Here is a 15110-nt window from a genome sequence, read left to right as displayed (position 1 = left end):
AGAGCCAAAAAAGAAAAACAAAAATCAAATCCATCTCCCTCAATTCAAGAAAGTATTAAAGTGATAAATTATGAATTAAAAGTCCAGAGACAAGTTACTCAGTCTTGCCTCCAGAAAGCCCATCTCCTGGCTACAAAGACCCTTTGAGCTTTGAACACAGTATTGCTATAAATGAGTCACATTAGCTCTCTTTGTTTTGTGTGTTTATTTATTATTTGCTCTCGTTATCTAGAAATCTATATTTTAACCCTAATTGTCTCCCTGCGGTAATGATTAAGGCATGACTCTGAGATTTGCATTGCAAACACCATGAGGCCCTCAACAGGAGCAGATGAATTCTGAACTTGGCATCTACCAGTATTTATTGCTTCATTTCTATCTTCCCAGCTTCATTTTGGGCCAAATTTGTTAATATATTTTTCAAGTTCTGAAAGGATGGGTGCGGATGGAATTCAGGATCATGATCTCAGAATTACATGGACTCTACCCAGTAGATCAAAATTGAACTTTTTATTGCCGGAACCATATCCTTAACTAAAAAAAAAACTCATGGATCAGTTGCCTTATCTACATTTTACTAATGAATATGTATAGGACCACCCACCACACGTACAGTTTCATAGAAGCTACTCTATTTAGACAATGGTTACTTGGGGAAACCAGAAAGGGCCTTAGAAAAAGGCATGCTGTAAGTGGGATGTGTTTTTATCCCTCCCAAGGGGAGGTGAGAAGGCTTCAGAAGTGGGTACCCGCACTTTTTCAGTTTTATCTTAAAAGTTTTGTTTATTTCAGGAATAGTTACAATACAGCTAAGATAATGTATCTCCATAAAGTCCCTTTTACTTTTTCCCTTGCTCAATTAGCCTTATAAAAGGCAACAAAACCCTGCTGAAAATGATACAAAGAGGAAGTAAGATTATCAACACAGTGCAAGTGTTTGAAAATAAGATGCTACAATCAGGTACAAGAAAGAGTCTGCATGCAAGTTAATACACAGCAACCTGCGTGTTGATGTCTACGTGACCTTGCCTCTTAATAGTAACAAAGCCTTCATTCACAGGGCTCTTTCTTTAGATCTCCGCCCACTCAGAGCTGCGGTGGGTTTTTCTGCCCAAGCCGTCCAGACCAGTTTACCTACGTCAGTAAAGCTGGCCCTGCTACACAGCTGACCTATGTCAGTAAAGGTGGCCCCATTGCAGAGCAGGTTCCAGCTATCGCCACTCCACAGTAACATGCCCAACGGCAATGTTGCCCAGCAAGTATCGTGCCAACTGTGGAATTAAACAGAATTCAGAGGAAGTGGAAATTTTGTAGAAAAGTGTTAGCACTAGTTAGTGTTTTGCTGCAAATAATGAAATGCAACTTAATAAGTGGCGACTACACCACATGACAAGATCTCTAGTTTCCCATTCTGTTGTATTCCTCTATTTCTTTGCATTGATCGCTGAGGAAGGCTTTCTTATCTCTCCTTGCTATCCTTTGGAACTCTGCATTCAGATGCTTATACTTTCCTTTTCTCCTTTGCTTTTTGCTTCTCTTCTTTTCACAGCTATTTGTAAGGCCTCCTCAGACAGCCATTTTGCTTTCCTGCATTTCTTTTCCATGGGGATGGTCTTGATCCCTGTCTCCTATGCAATGTCACAAACCTCCATCTGTATAATGTCACGAATCCTCCATTCATCAGGCACTCTATCTATCAGATCTAGTCCCTTAAATCTTTCTCACTTTCACTGTATAATCATAAGGGATTTGATTTAGGTCATACCTGAATGGTCTAGTGGTTTTCCCTACTTTCTTCAATTTCAGTCTGAATTTGGCAATAAGGAGTTCATGATCTGAGCCACAGCCTCTGGTCTTGTTTTTGTTGACTGTATAGAGCTTCTCCATCTTTGGCTGCAAAGAATATAATCAATCTGATTTCAGTGTTGACCATCTGGTGATGTCCATGTGTAGAGTGTTCTCTTGTGTTGTTGCAAGAGGGTGTTTGGTATGACCAGTGTATTTTCTTGGCAAAACTCTATTAGTCTTTGCCCTGCTTCATTCCATATTCCAAGGGCAAATTTGCCTATTACTCCAGGTGTTTCTTGACTTCCTACTTTTGCATTCCAGTCCCCTATAATTAAAAGGACATCTTTTTGGGGTGTTAGTTCTAAAAGGTCTTGTAGGTCTTCATAGAACTGTTCAACTTCAGCTTCTTCAGTGTTACTGGTTGGGGCATAGACTTGGATTACTGTGATATTGAATGGTTTGCCTTGGAAATGAACAGAGATCATTCTGTTGTTTTTGAGCAAATTTGGAAAACTCAGCAGTGGTCACAGGACTGGAAAAGGTCAGTTTTCATTCCAATCCCAAAGAAAGGCAATGCCAAACAATGCTCAAACTACCGCACAATTGCACTCATCTCACACGCTAATAAAGTAATGCTCAAAATTTTCCAAGCCAGGCTTCAGCAATATGTGAACCGTGAACTTCCTGATGTTCAAGCTGGTTTTAGAAAAGGAAGAGGAACCAGAGATCAAATTGCCAACATCTGCTGGATCATGGAAAAAGCAAGAAAGTTCCAGAAAAACATCTATTTCTGCTTTATTGACTATGCCAAAGCCTTTGACTGTGTGGATCACAATAAACTGTGGGAAATTCTGAAAGAGATGGGAATACCAGACCACCTGACCTGCCTCTTGAGAAACCTATATGCAGGTCAAGAAGCAACAGTTAGAACTGGACATGGAACAACAGACTGGCTCCAAATAGGAAAAGGAGTACGTCAAGACTGTATATTGTCACCCTGCTTATTTAACTTATATGCAGAGTACATCATGAGAAACGCTAGGCTGGAAGAAGCACAAGCTGGAATCAAGATTGCTGGGAGAAATATCAATCACCTCAGATATGCAGATGAAACCACCCTTATGGCAGAAAGTGAAGAGTAACTAAAAAGCCTCTTGATGAAAGTGAAAGTGGAGAGTGAAAAAGTTGGCTTAAAACTCAGCATTCAGAAAATGAAGATCATGGCATCTGGTCCCATCACTTCGTGGGAAATAGATGGGGAAACAGAGTCAGACTTTATTTTTCTGGGCTCCAAAATCACTGCAGATGGTCACTGCAGCCATGAAACTAAAAGACTCTTACTCCTTGGAAGAAAAGTTATGACCAACCTAGATAGCATATTGAAAAGCAGAGACATTACTTTGCCAACAAAGGTCCATCTAGTCAAGGCTATGGTTTTTCCAGTGGTCATGTATGGATGTGAGAGCTGGACTGTGAAGAAGGCTGAGTGCTGAAGAATTGATGCTTTTGAACTGTGGTGTTGGAGAAGACTCTTGAGAGTCCCTTGGACTGCAAGGAGATCCAACCAGTCCATTCTGAAGGAGATCAGCCCTGGGATTTCTTTGGAAGGAATGATGCTAAAGCTGAAACTCCAGTACTTTGGCCACCTCATGCGAAGAGTTGACTCATTGGAAAAGACTCTGATGCTGGGAGGGATTGGAGGCAGGAGGAGAAGGGGATGACAGAGGATGAGATGGCTGGATGGCATCACTGACTTGATGGATATGAGTCTGAGTGAACTCCGGGAGTTGGTGATGGACAGGGAGGCCTGGCGTGCTGCCTCATGGGGTCGCAAAGAGTCAGAAACAACTGAGCCACTCAACTGAACTGAACTGAACACCATATGAATAGGTGACTCTAAATACCCAAATGAAAAGTGATACATCTAATGTCTTTTGACTGAACTACCTTGTGTTCATGTCTCTAAAAAGCCATGGATTCCAAGCCATGCCAACAAATTAATAACTTTTTTATGGGAAAAAGGAAAACACTGCCACTGAATATGTCGATTATAAGAAACATCCTGATTTTAGAAACATTCAAACACAAGGGTAATGCGTCTTAGAAGAGAGAAAACACAGCAAGTTGAAACTTAATCTGAAGAGCTCTTGTACATTCACTATCTGACTTAACCTTGCCACACTTTCCTAAAGCAGCTGTGACTATTATTCCCATTGTATAGATTAAATAAATGAAGCCTTCAAGATGTTAATTAACTGCTCAAGATCTCACAGCTACTAGCCAGTACTGTAACTCTGATTCTGAATTCTGCACTCTTTCCACCACCCTCTATTACCTTGCTGTCTTAAACTTGTAGAACCTTTGAATCTAAAATATTTTGCTGATCACTAATAAGGAAAGGTGATTTTTGAGAGACTGCTACAGCAGATTCTTCCTAACTGCTCCTGAGATTCCTGTATGCTTGGCTAAGATTATTTTCATAACAACTGTAATTGAGTTGGTATAAACCAAGTTCTGTGGTCATTGTGAGATGATGGGTTAAACAGAGATGCAGTGGTCCCCAAAAGAGACCGGCTTCCAAGAGCAGATCTGGATCTCTGAAAGGTCTAATGGATCATGGAGCGAAGAGCTCGCTGTTGCTCACTTCATTACATGTCTCTGCTTTTGCAGACTGAAGTTTTGAGTTGGCTTCCTTAATTACCATTGGTCTATCGCAAATTTTTCTCTACTTCTCTCTAAATCCTTGGCTGAGCAAGTGTGCAATGCCCATGAACCTCATTAGCTGGCTATGCAGTCAGCTACTTCTAGAGCATCTCAGTGATCAGGAGGGGTTTGCAGGCGGCATCTCCATGTCCTAGACTGCTAGGAGTGGATTCTGTTGTGGAGTTTGGCTATGCTTGGAGATGACTTGGACACCCCTGGGAACTCACTGAATTTAGAGCGGGAGGTACGCTTGCCTGACAAGACCTGTCCCATGGAGGCAGCTTTCAGGACTTAGGGGTGGGAAGGACAGGGACATCTGACATCCCCAGGTTCCTGCCAGCCAGCATGGCAGCTGCAGTGTGTGTGGGCCAGGGAGCAGGGCTGTGCCTTTGTCAACACAATAAGTGCCATGACCTTGAGAGGGGAAACAATGCCCCACCTCTCACGCACTCAGACCCACAGGAAGAGCCTCAAGTCTACTTTGTGGATCAGTGTTTCCTACCTTAAATAAGAGGCAAGTGTGTTTTAGACCTCACCTCCCATCTCATTGTGGGGGATGCTGTTCTGGAGGCCACAGATGATCAGGGAGTTTCTACATTTGTGCCAACAAGTACCAACAGGTAAGTAGAATATCTGTTTCTATTTATTCATGAGAGCCAGCCCCCCAAAACTACACACTCAGTGATCATTTCAAAGTTTCAATTCTCTGTTATCTTTCAGGGGCTGGCTTTGTGTTTTAGGCCTAATTCTCTTACTAAGTCCCTTAGCATTTAGAGGAAAATGCTATGACTGAGTGAACAGTTTAGCAAAGGCAAGAGAGTGAGGTCAGAGAGAGGAGCTGATGGTAAATTTAGAAACTCGTGGAGGTTCCCAAGGCAGCAGCTCCTTGCATTAGTGAGGTCAGTAAGTGATCTCCCCGCGTACTGATCAGGCACTTTGGGAGACGAGTGGGCCCTCTGAATGGCCTCAAGAGAAAACAATGCAGAAAATGGAGACAGCGTTTGCAAGAGAAAACGGACTTTACATCCTCTTTCAATGTAGTCTGGAAATAAAATGAGATATTTACAAAACAAATAAGAAAACTGAGCTAGTCATTAAGAAAATGCCCCAACCATAATAAGGGAAAATCCAAAGTGGTTACTTCAAGAGAAGCCTTGAAGTAACCCTAACCCTTTTCCAACAGCTGTTCAGAGTGTCAGCTTCATTCTCAGCCCCATCCAGAGGCCAAGGAGCATACAGGATGTGACCTCAGCAGCCCCATCACCTTAGGAGGTTCAGGCTTCACTCTTTCCACTGTTGCAAAAAGAAGCAGATGTCCCCTTGGCAATTTTTCTCCAAAGGACCCCAGAAAGTAACAGCTGCTGCAGGCTTCAGCCATGCCTTCCAGGCACTTCTGGAGATGAGGGAATTTCCTTCCTTCCTCTGCACCGCACCCCCCTCCGCCGACCCAGTCTCCACCCACAGAGCCCAGTCTGCTCCAGCATAGAGCACAGGACAGATCTGATATACATAAATCAACATATTACTCATTTTCCAGCACTGCCTTTGACAGCTGTTACATGAGCACATTGTTAGAAACTGTCAAGCAGTGATACGCAGTGCCTTTCACAACATATGTTGACTTTTATCTAATGTGGTTCCATAATTAGCCCCAGGGAGAGCGAATCCGGGCATCCACCTGGCTGTGTGAGCTCAGTTAACCTTTGCTTTCTTCTGAGGAAAGTTAGCAGGGAGGGGGGTGGAGACCCAGGCAGCTAGTCACCTGGGACTCAGAGAGAACCAGTAGCATGTGACCTAGGCGGGGTTGGCACACTTCCCACACTGTCCTGCCCTCTACCCTGCTCCAGGGAAAGTATGTCAGTGATCAGAGGCTGAGGAGTCCACGCAACATTCCTGGAAAGAGCTCCCTGGAACCTGGGCCATTCAGCATGAAAGAACTTGAAAGAAAAAGCTAAGTACTTGCTTCAAGTGTTACTGTTGGTTCTCCTCCTCTGTGTTTGTCTTTCAGAAAAAAGACAAAACTTGCAAACTGCATGTGGCAATGAAAGCGCATCTCCACTGAACTTCAGAGTTCAGCGGGTCACTTAGCAAGGCGGTGTAATAGGCGGAATATGGACCTGAGATAAGAGGGTTCCGGCTCCTTCATTTACCAACAGAGGAGCATTTAGAAACCTTGTAACTTGCCACATCCTCAGCTTCACATGGGAATGAGGGCAGCAGGTGCTATCACCCGAGCCAAGAGTTCTTCATGGCTCCTCCAGCACTATGGACAGTGCCTGGATCAAGAAATATTTTTAGTGAATGAATTCATACACAGAGTATTCTAATGAAGATCAAATGAGATGTGGAAACTTATTAAAGACAATCTGTGTCCAAATATGAGTTATCTGATTTAACTTTCTATGTCTGGTTGGGGAGCCAAGTCAGAGATAGAGCTCTGGTTATCTTAGAAGTGATGGACCAGAATAGATCTGAGACAATCTGAAATGCATGAACAGGACTAAAGGCATAAGAGCTTTCAAAATATTTATTTTAAATATTTGAAGATAACTAGCATTCCCCACACAGACACACCCCAAGTCAAAAGGAAAAAAAAAAATCCCAGAAAAGAGAAATTCCTAAGAGAGACTTCTCCAGAAAGCATCGCACCTCCACCCGTCACTTAGATCATGTCTGTGCAGTCCACGAGCATCAGTCTTCCTTCCTCCCACGGTGAGCACTGCCTCTCGCACTACGGGAGCTCACCAGGAATGCAAGCTTCTAGTCTCCAGGGTGCTGTCCTTGACCTCGAGGAGTTGTGCATAGAAGTACAGGGTGAAGAGAAAAGGACCAAAGGCAGAATCCCAAAGAACAGGTGTTTTGGATATCGATGCAAATGAGAATCCAAACTAGGGAATAAAGATGTCATAGAAACTGACAAAGAAGAAACTTATAAGAATGATTCCTCACTTAACAGTATCAGGTGCCATGTGAAGTCTGAATAAGGTAGAAACCGAGAAGGATTCAGGAGATTCACTAACTAGCTATGTGAATATGATTTCACTGACACATGTGAACATGTAAGCAGCATTATAATGAAGGACTGCCTAGAGATCAAATGGTAAAAATTCTAAAGGATATAAGAACTCAGAAGACAGAGGAAAGATCTCCTGGGACAGAGAGGTTAAAGGGTGATTCATTTAGAAAGTAGGAACTTAAGTGGGTCTTGAAAGCCTAGTAGAATCTGGGAGAAAAGGAAAGAGACTAGGGTTTACAGCTAGGGACAGTGGTCTAGGTACAGCATGTTCCCATCCTATTCAAGGGGCAGAAGAGAGGGTTTGTGGGAGGTGAGACTGGAAAGGGGTTTGGAATCAGACTCCTAAAGATGGGAGAAAGGCCTTAGGCGCCAGGTTCCCAGTTGATCCCACAGGCTCTGGGGCAGAGCTAATGTGAATTCAGACATGAGGAGAGGGATTAAAAGCAGTGTATTGGGTAGACTGGAGGGGAGAGAAGAAGCTAGGTGGAGGAAGGGCAGGGCACACACGGACAGTTACTGTTCTCCATAAAAACAGTATTTTCATCATAAAAGGCTTAGGAAAGCATCTGCGCTTTAACATGGCATTGAGCAAATCTCCTCACCCCTTGAAGCAGCGTGCTAGATTTCCTCAGGTTCTGAGAACATGCACTCCCAAGTTATGCAAAGCTGGTTCAAATTAGCAATTCCTGTAGGACCTTGTCAGATTGCTTAACTTATCTAAGCTTCAGTTTCCTCATCTGTAAAATGGAGAAATTCACAGTAGCTATTCTGAAGGGCTTAAGTATAGTAACAGAGGTACTGTGTATAAACAGCTGGCACTGAATAAGAATAAGCACTGAAAAATATCATGCAATGTTATTTTTAAATAATATTGCTCAACCAGGTCAGAGAAATATCTGCCAATGAGGAGCATATGAAATATTTTTTAACTTAAAGTTTACATCTTTTGACTCCTTTCATCCACTTTGCCTGCCCCAACCCCTGCTCTTCTGACAACCACCAATATCTTCTCTATACCTGTTGCTGGACTTGTTTGTCCCTTTTGTCTAGATTCCACATACAAATGAAATCATTCAGTATTTGTCTTTCTTTATTTGACTTATTTCACTTATCCTAACACCCTCAAGAGCTATCCATGTTGTCACAAAGGGCAAGATTCCATTCTTTTTATGGCTGAAAAATAGTTCATTAATAGATAAGATAGATAGATCTCACATCTTCTTTATCCATCAGCATAAAAACAGACATGTAGATCAATGGAATAGAATAGAGAAGCCAGAAGTAAACCCATGCATATATAGTCAACTAATCTATGATACAGGAGGCAAAAGTATACAATAGGAAAAGGAAAGTCTCTTCAATAAATGGTGTTGAGAAAACTGGGCAGCTGCATGCAAAAGAATGAAGCTAGATGGCCATCTTCAACCATAATTAAAAATTAATTCAAAATTGATTAAAGACTTGAATGTAACACCTGATACCACATAACTCCTAGAAGAAAACATAGGTGGCACACTCTTTGATATCAAACATGGCAATGATTTTTTTTTTTTTTTGCTCCAAAAGCAAAAATAAACAAACTGCATTAAGCTAAATGTTTCTGCACAGCAAAGGAAACCATCTACAAAATGAAAAGACAACCAAATGGGAGAAAATATTTGCAAACTACATACTCAATAAGGGGTTAATATCAAAAATATATTATACAACTCAATAGCAAAAATAAATAAATAGTCTGATTAAAAAATGGGCCAAGGATCTGAACAGACATTTTTCCAGAGAAGACATACAGATGGCCAACGGACACATGAAAAGATGTTCAACATCACTGATCCTCAGGGAAATGCAGATCAAAACCACAAGAAGATAACTCCTCACACCTGTCAGAATGGCTATTATCAAAAAGACAAGAGATAACAAGTATTGGCAGAGATGGGGAGAAAGCAGAATTCTTGTGCACTGTTGGCGGGAGTGTAACTGGTACAGCCACTGTGGAAACCAGTACGGATATCCCTCAGAACATTAACAATTGAATTATGAAAGTCCAGCAGTACCATTTCTGGGTATTTATCCAAAGGAGACAAAAGCACTGATTCAGACAGATATCTGCACCCCCACATTCACTGCAGAATTACTCACAGGAATCAAGCTATAGAAGCAACCTAAGGACCCCACCGACTTCCAGTTGATCAAAAGGGATCTAGTCCCAGTGGGCCTGCCTAATCGGAGGCTCCTTCAGAAGGAGGCAGAATCAGAAGCATGCTCCCCCTTGGGCCTTCAAAATGCAGGCTTCACAAGCCTTGCAGCCTCAGGAGAAGAACGCTACCAGCAGCCAGGGGAGCTGGGAAGAGAAGGCAAGAGTCAAGTGAGCCCCAAATCCAGGCCAGCCCTGAGCAGAGAGTCTGGTCATCTGTGCCCTGACTCTGGCTCAGGAAGACTGAACGATGGAATGAATTTAAGTTATTTAAAGCCACCACATTTGTGGTAATTCTACTGCATATAGTAACAGAAAATTAATACACCAAGTGCTGGCAAAGAATTGGGGATCACACCTACCGTTTATGGCAGTGCATCTGGATCTCATTTGGAAAGCAGTCTGACATCATCGAGGGAGTCTCAAGACACACACGCTGTGTCCATCCAACTTTGTGCTCTTGCCCTCCCCCGCAACATAAACCCTCCTGCCTCTTGCCCTCCCCTCCCCCAACATAAAACCTCCTGCTGAGTGTATACATACCAGAATGTTCACAACAGTGTGGTTTAAACAGCCAAACTGTAAAAACGACCTAAATTAAATGTCCACCGTCATGAGGATAAATAGACTGTGGTAGAAAATCAGTGCGAATCAGCTATGGAAATGAAAACACTACAGTTGTATGATAAATCATATGAACCAATCTCAGAAACAATACTGAGTAAAGGAACAAGAGGCACCAGGGTACGCACTCCATTTCCGACAGGTCTGCGAGCAGGCAAAACCCGGCAGTTGCCGTCAAGGCATACCTAGATGCATTAACTTGTACTTTCAGAGGCAAGGGAGTCATTGTCATGAGCATCAGCGTAACGATTATCTTCCCCAGGGGAAGAGGCACTGTGTGTGGAAACTGGGGTGCTGGCAATACGTGTTTTTCCTTTCACACTGGTGTTCACTTTATTATTTTAAAAACTGCGCACACACGATGTACGTGCTCCTCAGTGTGAAGGATGTATCTCACAATGAAAAGACACGGTGTGAAGGCTTGAATGGTGTGTCTTATCACCATTCATGATAATGGCTTATCCGCTGTCTGCCAGAAACTTCTGGAAACATCGAGATGGAGGCGCCTCTGACTGGGGAACCCAAACAGTCTGTTCTGAGCCTGGGGCTGACGGCTCAGCATGCCACCCCTGCCCCCACCCCACCCCGAGGAGCCTGAGCCTCATGACACCTGTGCCAGGCTTGGCAGCTGCGGCAGGCAGGAAGGAGCCATCAGGAGCAGTCACTGGTGGCTCACTAATAATAAGATTCATTTCTCTGAGACTCCCAGGACACAGCCAGCGAGACGGGAGAATGCTAATGCTGCCAGCTAGGGCTCTGGGAGCTGGTTACTTATTTTTATTTTTTAAGGTCAATTGTTTCGGGTCGGCACACTTATTAGAGAAAGGATCAGTGGAAAAACAGCATGGGCCTCTGTTCTAAGACCAAGAGGGAAAACCAGACAAAAGGAAGACATTTAGTCACTAATCAGGTCGGAATCCTCCCTTCCAGAGCCTGCCTGACGTGACTGAGAGCAGAATCGGGGCCCGAGGCTGAGCTCACGGATGGAGAGCATGAGTCAAGAGACTGTGCTGATAACACAGGTGTCCCCAGCCTTCCTTCTGCTCCAGCCATTCCTGCGGTTTCTCTCTCTTTATCATCATCACTATCCGTGGATTATTCTCCTGTTTTGTGTAACAAATGACCACACTGAGTGACTTTAACCCACCTAGGCTTAGCTTCTCCAAGTCTTCTGTAGGGAGAAATCTGCGTCTGGTATGACTGGGTTCTCCACTCAGGCAACAAGGTGAAATTGAGATGGTCCCCAGGCTGAGGCTCTCACAGAGGCAGGGGAGAACCTGCTCCTGACTCGGTCTGCCTGTGGGCAGAATTCAGGTCCTTTCGGTTATAGGACTGAGGTCCCTGCTTCCTTGCTGGCTGTCCTGCATCCAGAGCTCCCTGTGTTCCTTATCACATGCCTCCCTCCATCTTCAAAGTCAGCAGCAGAGGCTTTCTTCTGAGTCTAATTCCTCTATGGATCTGCTTTGAATCTCTGACTTCCCTAGGCTCAGGTGGTTAGGTCAGACCCACCTGGATAACCTCCCTATGTTAGGGTCAGCTGATTTGGGTCTTAATTACATTGGCAAGGCTTTACTTCAGTATCTCGATGAATAACTGGGGAAATGTATGGGTACACCAGATGCCAGGAGTATCAGGAAGTCATCTTAGAATTCTGTCTACCACAGTCATCAATTGCTACCATTTTTATTCTGAACAAAGAATTCACAGGGATGTGCCCACAGAGATGAGGTGTCCAGAATGCTCCAGCTCAGGGATGTCCAGTCCCCAGTACCTGCCTCCACTGCTGCCGTTCTCCTCTCTCCTCATCCCCCCTTTTCTACTGAGATCTTTACACACATTCATCCAGACCACTTCAGATCCTGCCAAGCCATTAGGGCCTGGAAAACTCATGTGAACAGAGATTATGTGGTGGTTCAGAGCACAGATGCACCCAGTACTCCACACCAGTGGGTCGCACAGTGGCCCATGTGGTCACTACCCCATGGTGGCTCCATGGCCGCACTTGACCATGTGACCATCCTGCTGTTCCTCTGGTCTTGATTCCTTGCACCTGGCTCATCCAAAAGCAAGCTCATCGTCTGACCACTAACTGTCTCCCCCACCCTCTTATCCTATCTCATGCTGGCCCGGCCACACATCCTACACACACACAGACATGCAACACACGTTGTGTTAATCTTTGAATTCCTACTCCTAACAGAGACTGTTGATAACAAATTGACTCTCATTCTAATTAGATTCCTTTGTAAGTCATCTGATTTCTCTCTTCAGATGAGCAACTTAAACTATATATTTTTCTTTTTATCTTGGATATGTTGCTATTCTACTGTGAGGTATCTTGACATGAATTCAGCTTTGTATATATTCTGCTCTTTGTATGTTTTGGAACATACTTTCAACGTGAAGGTTCATTTTTTTTTTCCTTGAATTTTAGAAAAGTATCACTGTCTCTTCAAATCCTGCCTCCTCTGCCATGTTCTGCCTTGTATCTTGTATTCCATTCATCCCTCTTGGACTCACTTATTTTTAGTTAATAAACTATTTTTAGAGCAGTTTTAGGTTCATAGCAAAGTTGAGCTGAAAGTACAGAGATTCCCCATATGTCCCTTTCCCCCCACCCGTGACACACACAACCCTCCCCACTATCAACATCCCCCACCAGATAGTTTGTTACAATCAATGAATCTATATAACATATCATTATAACCCCAAATACAGAGTTTACATCAGGGCTTACTCTTGTCTGTACATTCTACAGGTTTGGGGAAATGTGTGACGACATGCATCCAACATTAGAGTATCATACGGAGTAGCTCCCCCCACCCTAAAAACCCTCTGTGCTCCACTGATTCATCCCTCATTCCTCCAGCCTCTGGCCACTATGATCTCTTAACTACCTCCATGGTTTTGCCTTTTCTGGGGTGTCATGTAGTTGGAATCATATGTATTCAACCTTTTCAGATTGACTTCTTAATAGGAGGCACTGAAGTTCTCGATGTTTTTTCATAGCTTGATAGCTCATTTCTTTTTGGAGCTGAGTAATATTCCATTGTCTGGATGGACCACAGTTTATTCATTCACCTACTGAAGGACATCTTGGTTGCCTCTATTTTTGGCAATTATGAATAAAATTGCCATAAATATCCACATGCAGGTTTCTGTGTGAACATAATTTTCAGTTCTTTGGGGTAAATACCAAGGAATGTGATTGCTGGATGCTATGGTAAAAGCATGTTTAATTTTGTAACTAAAGGTCCTCTTGAAGTGAAAGAGGAGAGTGGAAAAGCTGGCTTAAAACTCAACATTCAAAAAATTAAGATCATGGCATTTAGTCCCATCACTTCATGGCAAATATATAGGGAAACAATGGAAACAGTGACTTTATTTTCTTGGGCTCCAAAATCACTGAGAATGGTGACTGCAGCCATGAAATTAAAAGACCCTTGCTCCTTGGAAGAAAAGTTATGAGCAACCTAGACAGCATATTAAAAAGCAGAGACATTACTTATCCAACAAAGATCTGTCTAGTCAAAGCTGTGGCTTTTCCAGTAATCATGTATGAATGTGAGAGTTGGACCATAAAGAAGGCTGAGTGCTGAAGAATCGATGCTTTTGAACTGTGGTGTTAGAGAAGACTCTTGAGAGTCCCTTGGACAGCAAGGAGATCAAATCAGTCAATCCTAAAGGAAATCAGTCCTGTGAAAGGACTGATGCTGAAGCTCCAATACTTTGGCCACCTGATGTGAAGAGCTGACTGACTGGAAAAGACCCTGATGCTGGGAAAGATCAAAGGCAGGAAGAGAAGGGGACGACAGAGGTCGAAATGGTTGGATGGCATCACCAATTCAATGAACATGAGTTTGAGAAAACTCAGAAAGATGTGAAGGACAGGGAAGCCTGGTATGCTGCAGTCCACAGGGTTGCAAAGAGTCAGACATGACTGAGTGACTGAACAACAAGTTTTGTAAGAAACTTACAAAATGTGATCCAAAGTGGCAATACCATTTTTTACTCCCACCAGCAATGAATGGAAATTCCTGCTGCTTATCATATGTGTATTTTGAAAATATTTTATCCCAGTCAGTGGCTTACCTTCTCATTGTCTTGACATTACCTTTCACAGAGCAGAAGTTTTTAATTATACTGAAGTCCAGCTTATCAATTATTTCTTTTGTGCCTAGAGTGTTGTATAGAAACCATCTTCTCCATGCCCAAGGTCAAACTCAGGGTCATTAGATTTCCTCCTGCATATCTTCTAGGAGCTTTTCAGCTTGTGTTTCACATTTAAGTCTCCGATCTATTCTGGATTAATTTTTGTGCAGTGTGCGAGGCCTGTGTCTAGATTTATTTTCTGTGTGTGCATGTCCAGCTATTCCAGTGTATCTCTTGTAAAAGGCTGTCTGCTCCTCTGTGTTGCCTCTACTCCTCTGTCAACGATCATTTACTTGTATTTATGTGCTCTGTTTCTGGGATCTCTATTCTGTTCATTAATTATTTAGTCTATTTTTTTCAACAATACTGTCTTATTAATGTAAAGTAAATCTTAAAGTTGGGTAGTGTCAGTTCTCCAAATTTGTTCTTTTTCTTTCAATAGTGTACTGGCTGCTCTGGGTCTTTTGGTTCTCCAAATCAACCACAGAATCAGCTTTTTGATATCCACAAAGCAACTTGTTAGCATTTTAACTGATATTGCATTAACTCTATAGATCAAGTCGGGAGGAACTGACATCCTGACAATATTGAGTCTTAAATTTGGGATATTTCTCCATTTACCTATTTCTTTTT

The sequence above is a fragment of the Bison bison genome, unplaced genomic scaffold (genome assembly GCF_000754665.1).
Source record: "Bison bison bison isolate TAMUID 2011002044 unplaced genomic scaffold, Bison_UMD1.0 scf7180017864205, whole genome shotgun sequence".
NCBI classification, from domain to species: domain Eukaryota; kingdom Metazoa; phylum Chordata; class Mammalia; order Artiodactyla; family Bovidae; genus Bison; species Bison bison.
This window is presented reverse-complemented; position numbering follows the sequence as displayed.